We start from the raw sequence: 22,244 nt of genomic DNA, 5'->3' as shown, positions 1-22,244 counted from the left end.
TGGAACCATGAAAAGAAAGCAGTAGATGATGTTTCATAATTTTGCCTCCATTACTATTCAGAAAAAAAGACCCTCTGCAGAATGCGTTTATTTGCATATTGTGCACTGGGTCTTAAGGTGATGTGTCTTTCACATATCATATATCTTCTTGCTGTAATAACATTGCTTTTTTCCCTCAGTAATTCCTCTTATAACTTTATTGGATTAGACGTCCTGGATCAGCACCATCTTGGCTTCCTTATCGCTGACACTGGTTGCATTACCGGTTGTTTGTGAGAGTTACACAACTCGTTTAGACATGTGGGTAAAGCCTAAATGACGGATGTGGCTGGTTCATCAAATGGAATTATCTTTAATGAACAATCAGTCGTATATTTTGCTGAAAGCAAGCTGGCATTTGCAAAAGGTCATCTTCTGACGGTGGAGCAAAGACAAACACTCCTGCTCATCCTCCTACCACCAGGCACAAGGGGATACTCTTAGTAAAGCTGCTCAATCTTCTGTACAAACCATCATCCCATCTCTTATCTCTATCTCTTTTTTCTAAGTAACTATCCTTGCTGGATAGTCTTGGCTATTGACTCCGGGTCCCCGAACATTTAACCCTTTGCAATATAGAGGACTTCAAATAATACTGAGATACAGACAGCTGTATGTGAATAACTGTGGGCTGCTGGACAGATCCTGCCTGTCTGACAGGTAAAGAACAGGTAACTTCAAACTTTCATGATGGATTAAATGGAATCTGACAGAAGGTTTTTGCTTTGTAATCTGAGGACAGCATGAGGTAGGGGTTAAAACACTAAATTCAATGATGTGTCACTTATCAGGCTGTGTGCCGTTGTTTATTTACAGTGAAGGTTTTATCACTAGGACATTATCATTGCTGCCAAGGCATCCGGCGAAACCCCCTCCTGCGATAAGCAGCTCACTGTCAATAGACAATGTACATAGAGAGCCTGGTGTGGGGGGGGGTTTAGCTTTCTTAGCTTTGCTTCATGCTGCATTTAAGAACTCTGATTGTGTCTGCTTCACACAGTAAACTAAGTGATACATCATTGGAATAAGAGTCTCTTTTGCTACATCATGCTGCTCTTAGATGAGGTAACAAAAACCTGGTGACAGACTCCCTTTATGAACCCACACTGTACAGCTTTTTTATGCTAACCTATAGTATGTTCTATTTGTACAATTTATGCTCTTTATGGTCTTACTTGTTTACAATGTTAAAAATCCACAAGACTACTCACTGCCATTTACTTCCTAAATTTGGAGTTTTTTTTCCAGAGATCTATTTGAAAGGAAAACCTCCTTGGGGTATATGCACATTACGGTTTGAAGGACCTATCAAAAAAAACATTCAAAAGGAGGAACATAATAAGCAATTCTATAGAAAAACTACGTCCTTTAACCACGGTTAAAAGAAAAACTGTCCATTATTCTGGCATTTCGCGCTCGGAAGATGATCTATACTTTACAATACAAGTCGGTGAGAAAGATTGATTCTCTTGAGTTTAAAAGACATACTTTAGACGTAGGGTTTTTTTTCAGATGTTTTGGAGCAAAAACTGAAAGGAATCTCTCCAAATCACAAAACCTCTCAAAAACTTGGCATTTCCAATCAGTTTCCTCTCAGTGGCTATGAGCACATGGAGTTTACTGAAGAGTTTGGAAGGCAGAAACTGAGCGGCAACTCTCCAGATTCTCCTCCAAATCTCAAAACTCAAAATGTTTAGTTTCTGCTCAGTTTCTGCATTAAAAACTCAGCAAAAAAACACCTTTGTGCATGCTTCCTTGGAGTAGGTTAACACAATGTCTATTTTAGGTTAATTCCACTCAGATTTTCCCTGAAAAGGCACCTCAAAAAATGGACATAATGTATATTAATGTCAAAACAACATTGCTGTGCACATGTTCCAGCTCGCGTCATGTCTTTTAACTGCTTCAGGGTTCGGAAACCTAGGAAAATAAAGTAAAATAAGTTAAAATAAGTAACATGCTCATTCCTCTTGCGGCTTCTGCTGGGAAGCCGTCTGCACTCTATACTTATAAGTATAGAGTGAAAGCTGGCTATGGTGGAGCCGTTGCAAGAACAACAGCAGAGCCCCTGCTGAAGCCGCCTCAGAGAAACAACCATCAGCATTCCATAAGTAAACTGGAGCAGAAGTCCCAGGCTGACAGGTTTTTGCAGTGAATTTCTAGATTGGCCCCATTCAAAGTGACTAATCCGCATGTAGCTACCCATCACGGTTTCTGGACAGAAACAATTTCATTAAGCGACATACAACTTATTGTAGTGGTTTTAAAGACCACTCACTGCATAGAGTATACACATCACTCTGTATCTGTGTGTGCATGGGAGGGAAACCACCCCTTATTAAACAAGGGAAAAGAATCTGCCACTCTGGTGAGATCCGGTGTTGAAGAGAACAATCTTTAATGGAGCAATCCAGAAAAATAACGTTTTGGTCTACATTAGACCTTCATCAGACTGATTGCCTTGTAGAAAAATGGAGTATAGGTAAAGCACTGTGTGAGATCAGCGTGCTCGGACACCCCTGAGTGAAGTGCTGTGTGTCACGCTCGTCTGGAGTGTCGGATCCTTTTCTCTTGGTTTTAAAAACCACATTGGGAAAATCTGTGGTTTTATGAATAGCAAAGAGTATTTCCCATTTAAAACAACAGGAGATGATTTGTGGGCACTTTATACAGGGATTTCAAAATGAAATATGAGCAAAATCTGTGATTATATCCTATGTGTGAACATATCAATACTGAGCTGGACATGCAGAAAAACTTTTTTTATCTAATTTTACAAAGTAGAAATAGATTTGGCACAGCCACCAATCTTCTAGGCAATGACATTTCCATTGAGATGTCTCATGATTATGGCAGACCTACAGACACAATGACACATTGCATTGCCATGAAGGGCTGCCATGACCAATAAATATCACTTCTGTTGAAGCAGCGGCAGTGAAAACAGCTTTTCAGGATTAAGTATCTTTTTTTTCTCCAACATCCAGCTCAATAATATGGGTTTCCAATATTTTATCAGATCTCTGAGAATCCCTTTAAAACTTTTTGTTTTATTATTCTCTATGGAAAACTGTGGGCGTATCGGGTATGAATGGCTCATTTCTAGCATTGGAAGACTTGGATTTGTTTCTCACTTTACATTGATTGTAGTTCGGTGACTGAAACTGTCTTGTGTTTTCTCTGTGGTTAATTTGCTTGTTTCCTTGAGGCTGCGGATTGTGAACTTTTTTTCTCAAGGGGCCCGTTTCCTCTTTGAGCAATAGTTCTGGTAGTTATCAATTAATAAGTTCTTGTGTTGTTCTCTGCTACCAACGTAACAGCAGAAACAGATCAGAGCAGATGGCCATCCCATACTTCATACAGTGGTCCCGATTACCTTTTTCACTGAACACCAATCGATATAAGGAGGGAGGATTTGCAGGAGAGTGGAAGTAAATTGAACCAGCTGGATCCTGAACATTTTGCACGCTGAGAGCTAATTTCCAGCTCTTTAACTGTGATGGATCCGCTGCCCCCCTTGCTGATGCCCAAAAATTGAATTGATAAGGGATGGCTGCTGGGCCAAATTGCGAGATAAGAATTTCTGGTGCACCAGTGCCAACAATAGAACCTGGCACTCTCCAGGGGCAGGCTGCACAATTATTAAATTGTTTCACTTCACTCTGGCAGACAGAATGCAGGGTGCACGCTGAAACTTTTTTCAGACTTCACACTGATATATCTTGAAAACAAAATATTGCTGCTGTATGTGATGCACAATGTGGTTTTTCTGTTATTGTATAATAGAACAGGTGCCTAAGGGGTAACGTCTCTACTTGTGGAGAGTGACATACATAGTAACATAGTTTGTAAAGCCGAATAAAGACTTGCGTCCATCAAGTTCGACCTGTTAGTTCTGTAATTGCTAAAGTTGATCCAGAGGAGGGCAAAAACCCCAAATGATTTGGCCAATCTTCACCTGAGGAAAAATTCCCTCCCGACTCTGAAACCAGCAGTCAGAATAAATCCCTGTATCAACCTACTATTTTATTTTATTTTTAAGTATATGCTGAAATCTGCCTGGTATCTAGAAATGCATCCAGTCCCCGCTTGAACTGGTGTAGTGAATCCGACATTACCGTCTCCTCACTCAGTGAATTCCATATTCTCACTGCTCTTACCGTAAAGAACCCCTTCCTATGCTGGTGCTGAAACCTTTTCTCTTCCAGTCTTAGTGAGTGCCCTCTTGTTACCGTAATATCCCTCCTTTTGAACAAATCCCGGGCAAGATCTCTATACTGTCCCCTAACATACCTTATTTGCCAGTGTAAGGAATCTTATAGGCTATGCAATTGTCCTCTGGGAAATTTAATATGCAATGTGTCTGCAAATTCAGATTCTGGTTTGGCTTTTGTCCTAAGTCATGTGGCTTGTTAAAGGGTCAACAATGACTTTCAGACCTCATTCACACGTCAGTATTTTTGCATCAGTGTTTCATCAGTATTTGTATGCCAAAACAAGGAATGTCTCCAAAACACAGAACAGGTGTCAATCTTTCAATTATAGTTTTTCTCTGTAAGTTCCACTCCTGGACTTTGGTGTACAAACACTGATCCAAAAATACTGCTGTGTGAATGAGGCCTTAGAGTTGCTACTTCCAGTTGGTGACACTAGAGTTCAAGTCCTCTTTCTCTCTGAAGAGGCAATTTGCATGTATAATAGAACACAAACCTGAGAATAGAGATGAGGAGATCGACTTTGAGTTGAATCTCATGAAATCTCCAGTCCTTGCGAATTCGACCAGTCTGCAAATCTATTCACGAGAATCACAAGAAAAAAAATGCCCAGCGCCTTTCACATGCTGATGAAGACTACAGCAACCAGAGAGCAGGCTAATGATGGCAGACACGGCCCTTTTGGGCTTCCCCATAATGCATTGTAGCTGACACATCAGATACATCACATGGTCTAGCACAGCCAAACAGGGGGTCTATCACAGTCACTATGAAAGATGAGGACCGGCCAAGTAGTTTCATTTTGGGATATTATAACCTAGAGATAAGAGGTCAGAGTGCACAGGGATACAAAAAAGTCTAATCTGATTGTGGTCTACTACTGCAGTGCTTAAGCAGATTGACAATGGGACTGATAGTCTGAGTCTGAATAATAATCCAAAAATTCAAGTGATATGGAGGTTCTGGACCTGCATAGTCACTCAGTGTGATTATGAATTGATTGAACTGTTGTCAAAGCTGTATCAAGTGTGACAGACAGTTGCTCTGGATCCGGCTGTAGAAGGTCACTGCGCTTGGCATTGCAAACGCCTTCTTTATCCTCTCATCTCTGTAGTGTAGTGATATCCTTCTTCCTTTAGGACCCAGCAGCGACCTCCACCTTCTGCTGCTAATTGAAACACCCCTGCTTGGTAGTTAAAAACTCTCAGTGTCTTCAGAGAGTCACTGGTGATAGTTCTATGTTTCTCTGTCCATGCCTGGAGTATTAGTAGTTGGCTAGCTTCTTCTTGGACTTCCCTTGGAGGACAGTTGGCGTTATCTCTGGTGTCTTCTCAAGCTAAGTGTATCCCCTTTGTTTGTTTACCTTGTGGTCTTTAGTTACAGTGGGGCCTGACTAGTGTTCACCCTGTCCCCTCCCTACCTAGGGCCTAGTTCTAGGGACATTCAGGGATTAGGTTTCCTGCTCGGTGATAGGTGCGGAACCTATATATAGTTAGGTCCATATATATTTGGACAGAGACAACATTTTTCAAATTTTGGTTCTAGACATTACCACAATGAATTTTAAACAAAACAATTCTGATACAGTTGAAGTTGAAACTTTCAGGTTTCATTTGAGGGTATCCACATTAAAATTGGATGAAGGGTTTAGGAGTTTCAGCTCCTTAACATGTGCCACCCTGTTTTTAAAGGGACCAAAAGTAATTGGACAATTGACTCCAAGGCTATTTCATGGACAGGTGTGGGCAATCCCTTCGTTATGTCATTCTCAATTAAGCAGATAAAAGACCTGGAGTTGATTTGAGGTGTGGTGCTTGCATTTGGAAGGTTTTGCTGTGAAGTAAACATGCGGTCAAAGGAGCTTTCCATGCAGGTGAAACAAGCCATCCTTAAGCTGCAAAAACAGAAAAAACCCATCCGAGAAATTGCTACAATATTAGGAGTGGTAAAATCTACAGTTTGGTACATCCTGAGAAAGAAAGAAAGCACTGGTGAACTCATCAATGCAAAAAGACCTGGGCGCCCGCGCAAGACAACAGTGGTGGATGATCGCAGAATAATCTCCATGGTGAAGAGAAACCCCATCACAACAGCCAACCAAGTGAACAACACTCTCCAGGAGGTAGGTGTATCAATATCCAAATCTACCATAAAGAGAAGACTGCATGAAAGTAAATACAGAGGGTTCACTGCACGGTGCAAGCCACTCATAAGCATCAAGAAGTAAAAGGCTACACTGGACTTTGCTAAAAAAACATCTAAAAAAGCCAGCACAGTTCTGGAAGAACATTCTATGGACAGATGAAACCAAGATCAACCTCTACCAGAATGATGGAAAGAGAAAAGTATGGCGAAGGCGTAGAACAGCGCATGATCCAAAGCATACCACATCATCTGTAAAACACGGCGGAGGCAGTGTGATGGCTTGGGCATGCATGGCTGCCAGTGGCACTGGGTCACTAGTGTTTATTGATGATGTGACACAGGACAGAAGCAGTCGAATGAATTCTGATGTCTTCAGAGCCATACTGTGTGCTCAGATCCAGGCAAATGCAGCCAAACTGATTGCTCGTCATTTCATACTACAGATGGACAATGACCTAAAACATAAAGCCAAAGCAACCCAGGAGTTTATTAAAGCAAAGAAGTGGAATATTCTTGAATGGCCAAGACAGTCACCTGATCTCAACCCAATTGAGCATGCATTTCACTGGTTAAAGACTAAACTTCAGACAGAAAGGCCCACAAACAAACAGCAACTGAAAACCACCGTAGTGAAGGCCTGGCAGATCATCAAAAAGGAGGAAACACAGCGTCTGGTGATGTCCATGAGTTCAAGACTTCAGGTAGTCATTGCCAACAAAGGGTTTTCAACCAAGTACTAGAAATGAACATTTTATTTACAATTATTTAATCTGTCCAATTACTTTTGGTCCCTTTAAAAACAGGGTGGCACATGTTAAGGAGCTGAAACTCCTAAACCCTTCATCCAATTTTAATGTGGATACCCTCAAATGAAAGCTGAAAGTCTGAACTTCAACTGCATCTGAATTGTTTTGTTTAAAATTCATTGTGGTAATGTCTAGAACCAAAATTAGAAAAATGTTGTCTCTGTCCAAATATATATGGACCTAACTGTAGGGACGATATGGTAGTCAGGGTGATATTAGATCTGCCTAGGGGGTCTCCACTCTCCCTTTCCCTAGTTGTTGGGCTCCCTTCCCCCACTACCCTTCGTTGTACAGTTGTTCCTTCCCTCCCCTTGCGTGACATTATTACCGGCCGTACGTAAAAAAAAAACTGACGTGTTTTTTTTTGTGTGTGTGTTTTTTTTTTTTCTTTCTCCCTCTCCCTTGGTTCATGCATCCCATTGCAGTGCTGGCAGGAGGTGACTGACCTTCGCTCTGAGGTTCAGCAGCAATAGCAGCGGCTGCAGACTCCTAATGTTGGGACTCTGCGGGTAGGCCGGTCCAGCTTGAACCCAAAATTGACCTCCCGGACTGGTTTTCAGGAGATAGGGACAAGTTTTTTGTATTCAAAGAAGTTTGCAAATTATATTTTAAATTTCGTCCTTACTCCTCTGGAGATGAGGAGCAGTGAGTGGGGATTGTGATCTCACTTTAGCAAGGAGATCCTCATTTCTGGGCTTTCTCTTTGCCACAGAGTTCTGTTTTTCTCCAGTCAGTAGAGTTTTTTTTTGAGGCTCTCATCTATGATGATCTATGATCTCTCATCTATGATGATCCTGACCGAATATCCTTGGCTCAGTTCAGACTGCGTTGCCTTCAGCAGGGGTATCGGTCAGTGGTGACGTATAGCTCTGAATTCCGTAGATGGGCAACTGATACCAAATGGAATGACCCGGATCTTAGAAGTCAATTTTGTCAGGGCCTTACTGAAAGGCTGAAAGATGCCTTGGCAGTGTACAAAACTCCGGAGTCCTTGGAGGCTGCCATGTCATTGGCTATACGTGTTGATAGATGCCTTCAGGATAGGTGGGTGAGATCACCTTCTCCGGAGCCCTCTTTTTGGGGCAATGCCCCTTTGCTGGGGGAGAAGTTGGCAGGGAACCAGTAGTTGATTAACCCTTGGTAGTCTGGAGTTGGATAATCTGGGGATGTGTTTGTCGTCAACCTGCAGTTCTCAGTTTGTCCTGACAGCAGAGGTGGTGCTAGAGAAAATTTCTGTGTTTGTAGACAGTGGAGCTGGAGTCAGCATGATTGATGCTGAGTTTGTGAGAACTCATGGGCTTGCTTGCTGCACTTTAGCTAAGCCCATTCCTATTTATGCCATTGACCCAGCGCCACTTGCACAGAAAGCTCAGACTCAGATTGTACATAATATAAGACTGAGGGTGGGATCTGTTCATTGTGAGATAATTCCTTGTTATGTCCTGGAGGGTCTTCCCACTCCAATTGTACTGGGTTTACCCTGGTTGAAGCAATCGAATAGCGGATTGGCAATCCAGAGCGATTGTTGAATGGGGATATTACTGCCATGAGAACTGTTTCCCTTTCTGCAGTCTCTACAGAGACCTTACCTGCGTTTTTGTCTGGTTTTGAGGACTTTTTTTCTGAGAAGGGGTGTCAGGATTTGCCTTCTCATCATGCATATGACTGTCCTATTAACCTGACCCCCGGAGCTAAGCTACCAAAGTCCAGGCTGTATAATCTTTCTGGCTCTGAGAGACAAGCCATGAAGGATTTCATTGCTGAGAGTCTTGAGAAGCGACATATCAGACCCTCATCTTCGCCAGTGGTGGCAGGGTTCTTCTTCGTGAAGAAGAAAGAGAGCGGTCTCCATCTCTGTTTAGGTTTCCGGGAATTGAATCAAATTACCATCCGAAATCCATAAACTCTTCCTCTGATTCCAGACTTGTTCAGCCAGGTTGTGGGATCTAAAGTGTTCTCCAAGTTGGATTTAAGGGGAGCCTACAATCTGGTTAGAATCAGAGAAGGGGATGAATGGAAAACGACGTTCAATACCCGAGGGGCATTTCTAGAGTCTGGTTATGCGTTTCGGTCTGACCAATGCTCCTGCGGTGTTCCAGCATTTCATAAATGATATTTTCCATCATTTGGTGGGCAGGTTTGTGGTGGTCTATCTGGATGGTATTTTGTTTTACTCATCTGTTTTTGAGACACATCGGGGGCATGTTAAACAGGTGCTCCAGATATTAAGGGACAGCAAAACTATATGCCAAACTAGAGAAATGTGTTTTCGTCATCCAGGAGGTGCAGTTTTGTGAGGAACCTGTTGTCATCTTCGGGTTTTTGGATGGATCCGGAGAAGATCCTTGCTGGCCTTGACTGAGACTGCCCGAGAACTTGAAGGCTTTACAGCGTTTTCTGGGCTTTACTAATTTTTACCGGAAATTCATCTAAAATTATTCAATAATTGTGAAACCCGTCATCAACAGGACAATGATTTTTCTAAATTGTCGAATGTCGCCCAGCAGGCTTTTTCCTTTCTAAAGAGTTGTTTTGCCACAGGGGTTGGGGCTGTGTTGTCCAGGGGTCAAAAGCATCAAGGCTGATGCTTTGTCCCAGAGCTTCCTTAGTGGTGGTGACCATTAGAACCTTGCCCCGATTTTTCAGAAGGGGGTAGTCATTTCGGCATTGTACCCTGACCTGGAGGGTGAGGTGTTGGAGGCTCAGGGGGACGCTCCTGCCTCCTGCCCTTTGGGGAGGTTATTTGTGTCAAGGTAAAATATATTATAGAAAATCAATTAGTTTCTTTTAATAGATTCAGTGTGAATTAATATAGAGATGATGGAATAATCTGTGTATGTATGATAGCAAATGTGTATATGCACATGGATTATGTTAATAGTTAGTTATATATTCATTAACAGTTTCTGTTCTTATTGTAGGCATGAACAACTAAATGATTTCCTGGGAATGACGCATGCATGTGCATGGCTGATAACAGAGAAATTCATGTCGAGTTTGCAAAGATGGCGCTGAGAGACGACTTCACCCCTCCCATCAGAATTCCTAAGGCGTTACTGAGGCCAAAAGATACATGGATGAGCAAATTGCAGAGTGCCAAGTTATCAGAAAGAGCAATGAATTTTACTAATCCCACCTAGGAGTAGAATACTATACAACCCCATGTTTACGTAATAAAGTATGCCATTTTGCGTGGTTCAGTCTCTGAGTGAAGTTTTTCAACCAGATTAGCAAATTTGGTTAATTACCTTCTTTGCATGCACTCGGACATCTTTAATTTGGAGGAGAGCAGTTACCTGATGTATCTTAAATTGGTGAAACCTCCACATTTGTACCATCTAATCCAAGAAAAGGCAAACGCAGACCTCCTTTCTCGTCGTTTTTATTGGCCTGGGTTGCATCAGGATGTGGTTGAACATGTGTCTGCTTGTAGTATTTGTGCACGTTCTAAAGTATCGCATACCCATCCGACTGGTCCTCTTCTTCCACTATATATTCCTAGCAGGCCATGGACACACTTGTCCATTGATTTTATTACTGATCTACCAGTATCTGCCAGCAAGACTGTGGTTCTGGTGGTTGTAGATAGGTTCAGTAAAATGATTCACTTTGTTGTATTACCGGCACTTCCGAATGCCAAGACTCTATCTCAGGTATAAATGAGATCATGAAGCTTCACGGGGTTCCCTCCGATGTGGTGTCAGATCAGGGAACCCAGTTTGTTTCTAAGTTTTGGAAAGCTTTCTGTACTCGGCTGGGGGTGCAGATGTCCTTTTCCTCTGCCTTCCATCCTCAGTTGAATGGACAGACCGAGCGCACTAATCAAAATTTAGAGACTTACCTCAGGTGTTTTGTCTCTGAGAACCAGGAGGATTGGGCATCTTACTTACCGTTGGCCGAGTTTGCTATTAACAATCATTGCCAAGAATCTACTGGCAGGTCACCATTCTTTGGTGCATACGGCTTCCGTACACAGTTTGGTACTTTTAGTGGGGGAGGGGCATCGGGAGTTCCTGAGGAGCAACGTTTTGATTTGCCGCTCTCCTCTGTGTGGCGGGGGGTTCTGAGTCATTTGAAGATCATGGGAGACAGGTACAAACGAATGGCTGACAGGAAACGCTTGTCAGGTCCAAACCTGAGTGTGAATGACTTTGTGTGGTTGTCTACCAGTGATATCAAATTGAAGGTTCCCTCCTGGAAGCTGGGACCTATGTTACATGCACGCCGCTAGGTTCAGATAGGGGCGAGACAGGTTACATGAATTCTTTGGAATCCTGGGGGACCATGTGCTACAGCTTCTCTCAGGCACACAGGGGTATTGACCCTCAGGCACAGACACATAGGTTGTTTCACTTGCTGACCAGACACACTTGACAAGAGTCCTCATAAATGGTAGAACAGTAGCATTTAATAAGAAAGCGCACAGCCAGTGCAAGTTAAGTCTTATGAGCAACAGTGACAAACAGTACAGTTTCCTTAGCAGCACAGCAGTTCATAGTCTTCCTAGTAGTACAGAACAGCACAGTTCTAATGCAAAGGCACATTAATTAACACAGCATTCTTTATAGCACAGTGAGATGTAAGAGGAGGGGAGGGTTTGCTGAGGGAGATGATCCCTGTGACACCATTTCTTACAGTCCTTATCTTTCTGCTTGACAATACTCTGCACTGCTAGTTCAGGAACTCTACCTGACCTGTGCTTAGCTACACTCCTGACTTGAATCCTTTTCACTTGCAAGGGCGCTTCTGTGAGAAACAGAACACACACACCACCTTTCTCTTCGGCTCCAGCCAGACAGTAAACAACTTCTGCACAATCCCCCTGGGGCTCTGCTAAAACACTCCCCTTCTCCTGTGACTGTATTAACTAATTAATTGAAGTCAGCTAGTTCAGCGACCCATCTCTGAACCGTTGCATTCAGTTTAGCTATAGTAAGAAGGACATAGGTCAAAGGGTTGTTGTCAGTGTATACCTCAAACTCTTTGCTGTAGTAGAGATAATCTCTAAATCATTCACAGATAGCCCATTTCAGTGCCAGGAACACCAATTTTCCAGATTGTAGATGGTAATTCTTCTCGGCATTTGTCAATGTTCTAGAACCGTAACCGATGACTCTCAATTTTCCATCTTGATGCTGATACAGGGCAGCTCCCAGTCCAACTTGAAAAGCGTCACAATGAAGAACAAATGGTAAATTGAAATCCGGATATCCCAAGAAGGATGGTTTTATCAGGTAGTCTACTAGTTCTTCCAATACCTCCTGGTGGTCTGCTGTCCAGAGAATGGGCTGTTAGGACAAAATGGCGTTGTTTCTTTTAAAACCGGTCCTACCCGCGTTCTTCTTTTTCTCCGTGGGTGTTGTCGTCTCTGTCGTCCCCCCTAAGAGGAGGTATAGTGGGACGGCAATCCTGGAGAAGTTCCAAATGTAAGTACGATAGTAGGAGAGGAATCCTAATATCTGCCTCAACTCCCCGAAGGTAGAGGAACGCTTGTCTTTTAAGGCTAGTACCGGAGCGATTTCTGCGGGGTCCATGGTATATCCTTCTCTGGACACAATTTTCCCTAGAAATCGGACTTGCCTTTTTAACAGTTCACACTTCTTTGGGGTCAACTTAACTCAATGTTGTTGATACTGTTGTAATACGGTCCTCACGTGTTCAACATGCTCCCAGAAGGTTTTTCTGTGTACCACATTGTCATCCAAGTACGGCTGGCAGATATCGTCCCTCAATCCTTCTAAACATGTCTCCATGCTCCTCTGGAATTCTGCTGTAGCTGAACTGAGCCCAAACGGTATGCGGATCCACTCATATAATCCCCACGGTGTGATGAATGCTGTCAAGGGTCTACTGGACTCTTCAACAAACCCTTGGTGGTATGCCATACCCTGATCGAGGACAGAGAACCAGGTACTTCCTGATAGGCTATCCTGCATATCTTGGATCTTTGGTATTGAGTGCCGATCAGGTACTGACTTTCGGTTTAGTTCCCGGTAATCACAGCAGAGTCTCAACATACCGTCCTTCTCCCTAACACAAACAATAGGAGAGGAATAAGACGACTTTGACTTTTGGACCCAACCTCTGTTGATTAGGTCTTGAAAATACTCTTTCACTTCCCGGTGTAATGGTTTCGGCACAGACATGTAACTTCTGGTTACTGGGGTCTTGTCTTTCAAATTGATTTTCAACTGCAACGATGGGATACAGCCTACATCAGAGTAATCTTCGGAGAATACATGACACTTTTCTCTCAGCATCTGTTTAGCTACCGCTCAATCTTCAGCACACAAGTGTTCCAGGGGTACTGGGGAATCCCAGGACTCCGAGGTGGGTCGTGCAATTTCTTCCCCTGGGCAACTCTTGTTTCTTTGTGGGGAGATTGAATTCACTATAGATCCCTGGGCGTGTCTCACACTGGCTGGATATACCGTTTTAACAGTTTCAATGTGACTTAACACAGTCTTTGGATCCAGTCTAATTTCGTGTTTCATAGTATTCATCACTGGTACTGTCACTCGAACAAACCCACCAGTAGGTATCGTAAGCAGAGTCTCACCTTGAACTAGGCCTTCCGGAAGTTCTGAGGAGTCTTTTGGCATAAACAGTCTTTTCTGGACTTTTCTTCCCGGTTCTACACGGACTCCACACCTCACCCCCACCATTTAGCTTGCAGGGATGATGGCTGGGCGCCAGTCTACCTTGACTTCTTTTAGGTCCATTGTATTCTGTGATTTTGTTACTCTATGAATCACATTTTCTGCCACGGCTTTGGGTATGGCAAGTGATGTGGCAATTGCATTCACCACCAGCGTCTGTGACTTGTGTTTCATGATGAGCTCACTGATTACATTATAACCCAGGATAGGATCCTCTGCCACGTTCTGATCACTGGTCACGAGAAAAAGTACCAAAAGCTCAATGGTGTTGCTGTTCTTCGTGGCCCTCAGTTGGAAAGTCACTTTCACTCAGCCTACGAAAGTGATTTCGGTCTGGTTGACAGCTTTGCTGTGGAGTTCCACTGGTCTTAAGAGTTCTTTTAGTGACCGAAGGCAAGTGTGTGGCAGGTAGCGCCTTCTCCATTCTTCATTTAAAAGGCTCACTTGGGCTCCTGTGTCCCACAGTGCTTTTACCTGGAGTCCATCTAGCTGGCACTGTATAAAGTACCTTTCACCGATTAGGCTATCTTTACTGATCGAGGAATCCTCCTTCCAGGAGTATGCCGCTTGACCTCCGCACTGGGCATTAATTAACTGATGCCCCTGTGTCTTTTGCAGCTGTTGTAGACGGGAACACACTTGGGGATAGTACTGACGCAGTCGTTTTACCTCATGCACCGTTCTGGGGTTTGGTGAGATTTGGATTTGCTTCTGGGGCCTCCTCCATGTCTCGGTTACCAGTCGCCCCACACTGGTAACCTCCTGTCTTTTAACCTAAACAACCGTGACCATTGGCATTCCTTGGCATAATGTCCTTCCTCACCACATCTTAGACAGTGGACACACACCGTACTCTGATTTGATGAATGTCACGCTTCACAAGCTGGGTATCTTCTGTTTTGGAAGCAACTCCTGGGTCTGAGGGATACAAGTTCTAGTCTGGAACGAATCAACTTTTTCACCTCAATCAACTCGGCTCGCAGTTCTCCTATTACTTCCTCCCAGTCAGCGCTGGCGGTTCTCTCTTTTGTCGTGATTTAAGGTTCCCTCTCGGAGGCAGCACTGGATGGTCTCCATGATGATCTTCGGACTGGCCAGTGGGGGTCTCCAAATTCAGTTGACTCATTTTGGTGATTTTAAGAGCAGAGCCTTTCTTTAACTTCTGTTCGCTCTCTGACTCCAGACTAGCTGCCTCATTCAATTTTTCAATTACGACTTAGTCCAGAATGCCAGGATCTTCTAGGTACTGTTTCAGCTGCAACTTGATGTCTTTGCTGATTAACCCTGTTCCCAATGATCTCAAGAACTTCTTCTGGACTAGTCCAGCATCAAACTTGTCTTCCACTTCTACATCTCTGGAGGCAAACAACAGTCTATCCTCCAGTTCAATTGCTCTGAACAAGAAACTTTGGGGTGATTCATTATTTTTCTGTGAGAGGTTAATGAGTCGGTGGAACAATTCTGAAGTACTGTCTTCTTTATAGTGCCCTTTTAAAATCATCTTCAGCTGTTGCAAGGTCAATTGACTTTTCATTTCTAGCATACTACGGAGGTTCAGTCCTGGTCTGATCGCTTCCACCACCCCCTCAATGATCTCATCTGGCTGGTAGCTTTTCTGTAAGCCTGCATAAATCTGGTGCAACAAGTTCATATAAGACAGTCTCTCTTTCTGTTCACACTCTCCAATCTGTCCCAGGATCTTGAATTCTTTCCTTATGGTGATTTGTGGTGATAGAGAGGACTGTCTCCCTGATTTATCTAACCCGAGCAGATTAAGGGTCCTGTCTGAGTCTGACACCCATTCAGAGGTTTTTGTTGATTCCTGCAGGGCTGTTGTTAGGGCTTTGAATTGTTCTTTCAATTCCTGTAGTTCAGTTTGTGGACAGAGATTCCAACTTTTGGTAATTGGTGCCGCCCCTCCATCCTCCAACTTCAACCTGGTTAGAAACTGTGTTAGTTCCTGTAGGAATGTCCCCATGACATCTTCAGCTTCTTTCTCCCCCAGCTCATCCATTTTTGCATTAATGGCAGCTAACAGTAACCTGCGGTTGTGTGCTTTAGAAATCTGTTCTTCTGACAACTTTATATGTTCTGCTACTGTTCTCAATTCTTCAAAGGTTAACTGAAGAAGCAGCTCACTAATTCTGTCCATTTGTATTTCCACATCCATTGCTGCTAGTGAGTTTTCCTTAGGTCTGGTCCCCTTTAACTGGTGTAGCTGAGTTGAGTTGAGGTGCTGTGCTGCTGTGTTTTTCCAGACACTTTTCCTCTTCTCCCTCTACACACTAATTCCCGCTCAGGACTCCCCGTACGGGCCACCAATGTTACACGCAAGCGTCTAGGTTCAGTTAGGGGCGAAACAGGATACATAAATTCTTTGGAATCCTGGGGGAACCATTACTCAGGGTGACCATAGACCATGTGCTGAAGCTTCTCTCAGGCACACAGGTGTAGTGACCCTCAGGCACAGACACGTAGGTTGTTTCACTTGCTGACCAGATATACTTGACAAGAGTCCTCATAAACGATAGAACAGTAGCATTTAATAAGAAGCCGCACAGCCAGTGCAAATTAAGTCTTATGAGCAACAGACTCCAGTGACAAACAGTACAGTTTCCTTAGCAGCACAGCAGTTCAGTCTTCCTAGTTGTACAGGACAGCACAGTTCTAATGCAAAGGCACATTAATGAACACTGCATTCTCTACAGCACAGTGAGATGGAGGAGGGGGGAGGGTTTGCTGAGGGAGATGATCCCTGTGACACCATTTCTTACAGTCCTTATCTTTCTGCTTGACAATACTCTGCACTGCTAGTTCAGGAACTCTACCTGACCTGTGATTAGCTTCACTCCTGACTTGAATCCTTTTTACTTGCAGGGGGCTTCTGTCAGATGCAGAACAGACACCACCTTTTTCTTCTGCTCCAGCCAGACAGTAAACAACTTCCCCTCAATCCCCCTGGGGCTCTGCTAAAACACTCCCTTACTCCTGTGACTGTGTTAACCCCTCTAGTTGCTGGATGCTTCTGGAGCACAACACTTCCAGTCTCATGCGCTTGTGTTACTTCTAATAGTTGCTGAATGTTTTTAAAGCAACAGCACTACTTCAGCATGTCACACCTAGATTTTTTGGTCCCTATAAAATAACCGCTGTCATTAGCTCAGCAGCATTTTTTCTTGAGCTACCTCAGGCCCTTAAGATTCACAATGTGTTTTTTTTTCAGGTCTCTGCTCAAGCAATATGTAGAATCTCTTGAGTCCTCTCCCGTGCCGCCACCCCCCAATCATGATTGATGGTAATTTGGAGTTTCAAATTTTGAGGATTGTGGATTGTGGTCTAATGTGACCAGCAGCCAGGCTAGTCTGTATGTACTCCTCCAAGGCCTTTCTTTCAGGGATAGTCAGATTAAACAAGCGACTCTTGGGAAGAGTAGCTCCTGGAACAAACTCAGTGGCGCAATCATAATCCCTATGAGGAGGTAAAACTTGCGACCTCCTCCGAAAAGACTCTCCAAAAATCTTGAATAGGTACCGGTAATTCCCCTTTTTCCAAAGCCGTAATGCGACCATTACAACATTTATCATAGCACTTAGGACTCCAAGACTTAATCACATTAGTAGACCAGTCCAATAAAGGATTGTGCAGTTTTAACCAAGGCAATCCTAGAACAACTGGAGAGGGTAAATTATCTAAAACAACCAAGTCCAAAATTTCTTGGTGAACTCCAGTCTTGTGAGTAATACATTTGAAAGGAGTGTTATCAATTGCAATCACAGAAATAGGTGATGACAAAGGTTTGGATTTAAGTTTAAGGTTTTCCAAAAACCCTTTATCAATCACATTAAGTGTTGAACCACAATCCACAAATACCTGAAATTCAATCAAATCTCCCTGCAGAGTAGTAGTCCCAGAAAGAAATACTCCTGCAGAGCATAAACAAGCTATACGGGCGTAACTGACCTTTTTTTTTTCTTTAATTAAACGAAGCTCACAATACTTAATCAAATGGTCAGCTTTACCACAATAAAGACACAATCCCTCGGCGAACCTCCGGTCTCTTTCCTGAGAGGGGAGCGACTTCGCCCCAACCTCCATCGTTTCTCCGCCGTCAGAGCAGATTTTCTGAGGACTAGGACCTGACATTATAGGAGTCTTTACGTCATTGAGCCTGCACCTCAGTCTCCTGTCAATACGAACAGCTAACTGCATAGCATCCTGCAGAGTCTCAGGTGCGGGGAATGCAATTAGCAAATCCTTAACCCTTTCACTCAGACCAGCAAGAAATAAACATCTCAGCGCAGGATCAATCCACTTAACTTCTGAAGCCCATCTCCTGAAGTGTGTGCAATAATTTTCAACATCATCTGACCCCTGATTCAAACGCCTGAGTTCTGATTCAGCAGATGAGATTCGATCAGGATCGTCATATAATAGCCCCATAGCAGAAAAAAATTATTCAACAGACCTTAAACACGGATCATTAGGCTGGAGAGAAAAGGCCCACCCCTGTGGTTCATTGCACAAAAGTGACATAATAAAACCAATGTGCTGTGATTCATTCCCAGAGGACCTTGGTCTCAAACGAAAATATAACAAACAAGCATTTTTAAAGGAAAAAAAATCTTGCTGGTTACCATAAAAAAACATCAGGCAGTCCTACCTTGGGTTCCACAAAATGCGCTCCAGAACAGCTACTCATGTGTTGCTGAAGCTCGGCCACCTCCAGAGACAATCCCTGCAGGCGTTGAGCCAACTCCTGGATGGAAATCATAATGATCCCCGAATTTCTTTCCTATTAGTTTTTTGGGCTGGACTTACTGTTATGATCTGCAACATGTACTAAGGAAAGATAGGGGAAAGCTGTCCCTACAGTAAGACTAAGCTGAATCCCTACGATGTAGCGGGCTGCCTGTTCCTAGTGAACAGACCCGCCTTAGTCCTCGGCTAGTCTGAAAGAAGACCTATAGAATTAAGGGAGGGGTCCCTAAAAGAACTAAGGACTGGGACAAAAATGGGACACCTCCTAAACAGAGAAGTTGTTGCAGAACACAAAAAGACAAACTGACAAAAATGTACTAGAGGTCCCAGAGGACCAAGCGAACTTGACAGAGAAAGGCACCGAAGCACCTGGCTAGAGAAACAGTCAAACACTGAAGTCCAGCACAGCCACAAGGGTGGAGCTGGAATATAAAGGCAAAACACAAGATGGAAAAAACAAACAGGAGGGTTCTAACAAGGACATGCAGAGCGAGGACAGCAGCACACAGGGGGAGGGAGGCAGAGCACCCCAACAGGCAGGAAGAAGCAGTTTGGTGGCCGCAGACAGAAGGCAGGCAACCGTTCCCTGTAACACCAACACGAAGGAAGTTGCCCGTACAACTGTTAGGTCTTCCCGAGTCTGGTTGTTTTTTAAAGACTCTGCCGATAACCCCAAAAAGGCCACTTGCACCACCTGCCAGGCCAGCATCAGCAAGGGTGGCAAAACGACCAGTCTGACCACCACCAGCATGATCAGGCACATGGCAGCAAAGCCCCCGACTTTGTGGGTTGAACCCCAGGGTCCAGGAACAGTGTCTGCAGGTGGCACCATTGCTTCTTCCGCTGTTGTGCATGCAAGCCAATCCCCTGTCCATGGTGCAAGCGAAGATGCCTCCTGCCCTGCACCTGTCATTGAACACTCTCAAGTAGCAGCATCAGGAAGCACGTCCATGTCCTTGTCCCAGCACAGCGTTCAGTTGTCCATACCCCAGTCCTTGGAACGCAAGCGCAAATATTCAGCCAACGCCCCACAGGTCACATTACTAAATTCTTACATTTCACGACTGCTAGCGCTCGAAATATTGCCTTTTAGGCTCGTGGAGACGGAAGCATTCCACAACCTGATGGCGGCATCAGTCCCTCAGTACTCGGTCCCCAACCGCCACTATTTCTCCCGGTGTGCCGTCCCCGCATTACACAAGCACGTGTCCCAACGTGCCCTGAACAACGCAGTTACCGGGAAAGTCCACCTAACCACGGACACGTGGACAAGTGCTTGTGGGCAGGGACGGTACATCTCGCTGACGGCACACTGGGTTAACAGAGTGGAAGCCGGGACCCAGTCGCACCTTGGGACGGAACACGTCCTCCCGACGCCAAGGATTGCGGGCTCTAGGTCAATCATGGTTGCCCCCACAGTCTACTGCTCCTGCACCTCATCCTCCTCAGCCTCCTCCTCCTCTTCAGCCTCCATCTCCGAAATGACCACATCAGTCACAAGCTGGAACCACTGCAGCACTGCCTCGGCCAAGCGGCAACAGGCTGTGCTGAAGCTAATATGCTTAGGTGACAAACCGCACAATGCTGAAGAGTTGTGGACAGCTCTGAAAGAGCAGGAATATCTGTGGCTCATGCCGCTGAACCTACAGCCAGGCATGGTCGTGTGTGACAATGGCCGGAACCTGGGGGCGGCTCTGAGGCGAGGCAAGCTCACACACGTACCATGCCTGGCCCATGTGCTTAACCTCGTGGTTCAGCGGTTTTTCAAATCCTACCCGGAGCTGCCGGATCTGCTTGTTAAAGTACGCTCCTGTGTGCCCATTTTAGAAAGTCAGCTACAGCTTCCGCCGCCCTTGCCGTGTTTCAGCAGCGTTTGCAGCTTCCGGCTCACAGACTGGTGTGTGATGTCCCCACGCGTTGGAACTCTACACTGCAGATGTTGGGAAGGATTTGTGAGCAGAAGAGGGCAGTTGTTGAGTACCAGCATCAACAAGGCCGTCGGTATTCAGTTCAGACTCCACACATAAGACCTCAGGAGTGGACATGGTTGTCATACATATGTACCACCCTCCAAAACTTTGAGGAATCCACCAAGATGGTGAGCGGCGATGACGCCATAATTAGCGTCACCATCCCGCTTCTCTGTCTTCTGAAACGCTCTCTGCTCACAATCAAAGAGGATGCATTGCAGGCGGAGCACGATGAGATGGAGCAAGGAACCATACAGGGTGATTACACACAGTCAAGCCTCATCTCATCCCAACATGGATTGGGTGACAATGAGGAAGAGTAGGAGGAGGAGGAAGGACAGGAGCTAGTTTCATGCACTATAGACGGTACTACCTGCACAGCTGTCATACCGTCTGTTCAGCGTGGATGGCCAAAGGACAGAGAGGAGGAGGAGGAGGAGAGCATGGTCAGTCATCCTCTTGGTGAGGACACGGAAGTCTTGGCTGTTAGTTGTCTGGCACACATGGTTGAGTTTATGTTGCGCTGCCTTTCCCATGACCCTCGCGTTCTCAAAATTTTGGGTGACAGTCATTACTGGTTGGTGACACTTCTAGACCCACGCTACAAGGAGAACTTTATATCTCTTATTCCTGAGGCGGACAGGTCTACAAAAATGGGGCTGTACCAGAAGGCCCTTGTTGCGGAACTATTAAAAAAATTCCCATCTGAAAACGCTGGCGGCAGAAAGCACACTTCGTTGGACAACCAAGGAGTACAGGCGAGAGAGACCCAATTCCAATCCAGCCGAGGCAGGGGAACACTGTCAAAGTTCTGGGAGAGTTTTCTCAGACCCTCCCATCGCACAGGCCCTGAGGCGCGGGGTAATCTCACAAGGAGTGCAAAGTTTTGGAAGATTCTGAGGGAGTACCTTGCTGACCGTACCAACGTCCTCTGTGATTCCTCTGTGCCTTATAATTATTGGGTATCCAAGCTGGATACGTGGAATGAACTGGATCTCTATGCCTTGGAGGTCCTGGCCCGCCCTGCCGCCAGCGTTTTATCAGAGCGGGTTTTTAGTGCCGCTGGTGGAATTATAACTGATAAGCGCATACGCCTGTCAACTGAAAATGCTGACAGGCTGGATTGGGCCAGACTTCTCAACACCACCGAATGATAGCAGCGTAACATAAACTCAAATCCAGTGTCTTTTCTTGGGAGGTGTATTCCCATGCAACTTTTCACAACCAGACATGGGTATACGCTTCCTGATTTTGGCTATTTGCTCTTGTCCTACTCCGTCTCCTCATCCTCCACCACCATATCACCAGGGTGACCGTGGTCAATGATGCAACACCCACATCATTTTTTTAAAGGGTGTTTATGATGCCCATAAAAAAAATGTATACAGTATGTTCATGTATACCCCCCAGGAGTAAATGTTTGTCAGCCCAAACACGTAGTGCATGGGCATTACAAGTATACGAGGCCGGCTCCTTTCTAATGGGAACATTTTTTTATGAGACCCTTCTCCACGTCTCTTCCAAGGGGCATTGAAGTGCCTCCAAATTTTTGGCAGCCCATGCATTCACTGCATAGGCCAACACTATGGGAGACTCTCTCCTTTCTAATGTGAATTTGTCTTTAATGTGGCCCTGCTCTATGGGTCTTTAAAT

The 22,244-nt window shown here is 44.7% G+C and overlaps 1 long non-coding RNA gene across 1 annotated transcript; it reads left to right on the top strand.

Moving 5' to 3' along the window:
* The first annotated feature begins 398 nt into the window (after positions 1 to 398).
* Positions 399 to 10,399, top strand: LOC141270962 (uncharacterized). The gene is made up of 2 exons (XR_012321784.1): positions 399 to 710; positions 10,126 to 10,399. It is a non-coding gene; the product is annotated as an uncharacterized lncRNA (long non-coding RNA).
* Positions 10,400 to 22,244: the final 11,845 nt, after the last annotated feature.

Source organism: Phyllobates terribilis, unplaced genomic scaffold (genome assembly GCF_046119375.1).
Source record: "Phyllobates terribilis strain yellow unplaced genomic scaffold, ASM4611937v1 Scaffold_5__5_contigs__length_657084704, whole genome shotgun sequence".
NCBI classification, from domain to species: domain Eukaryota; kingdom Metazoa; phylum Chordata; class Amphibia; order Anura; family Dendrobatidae; genus Phyllobates; species Phyllobates terribilis.
The sequence above is the reverse complement of the archived record's forward strand: the minus strand, read 5'-3'. Positions and strand labels throughout refer to the sequence as shown.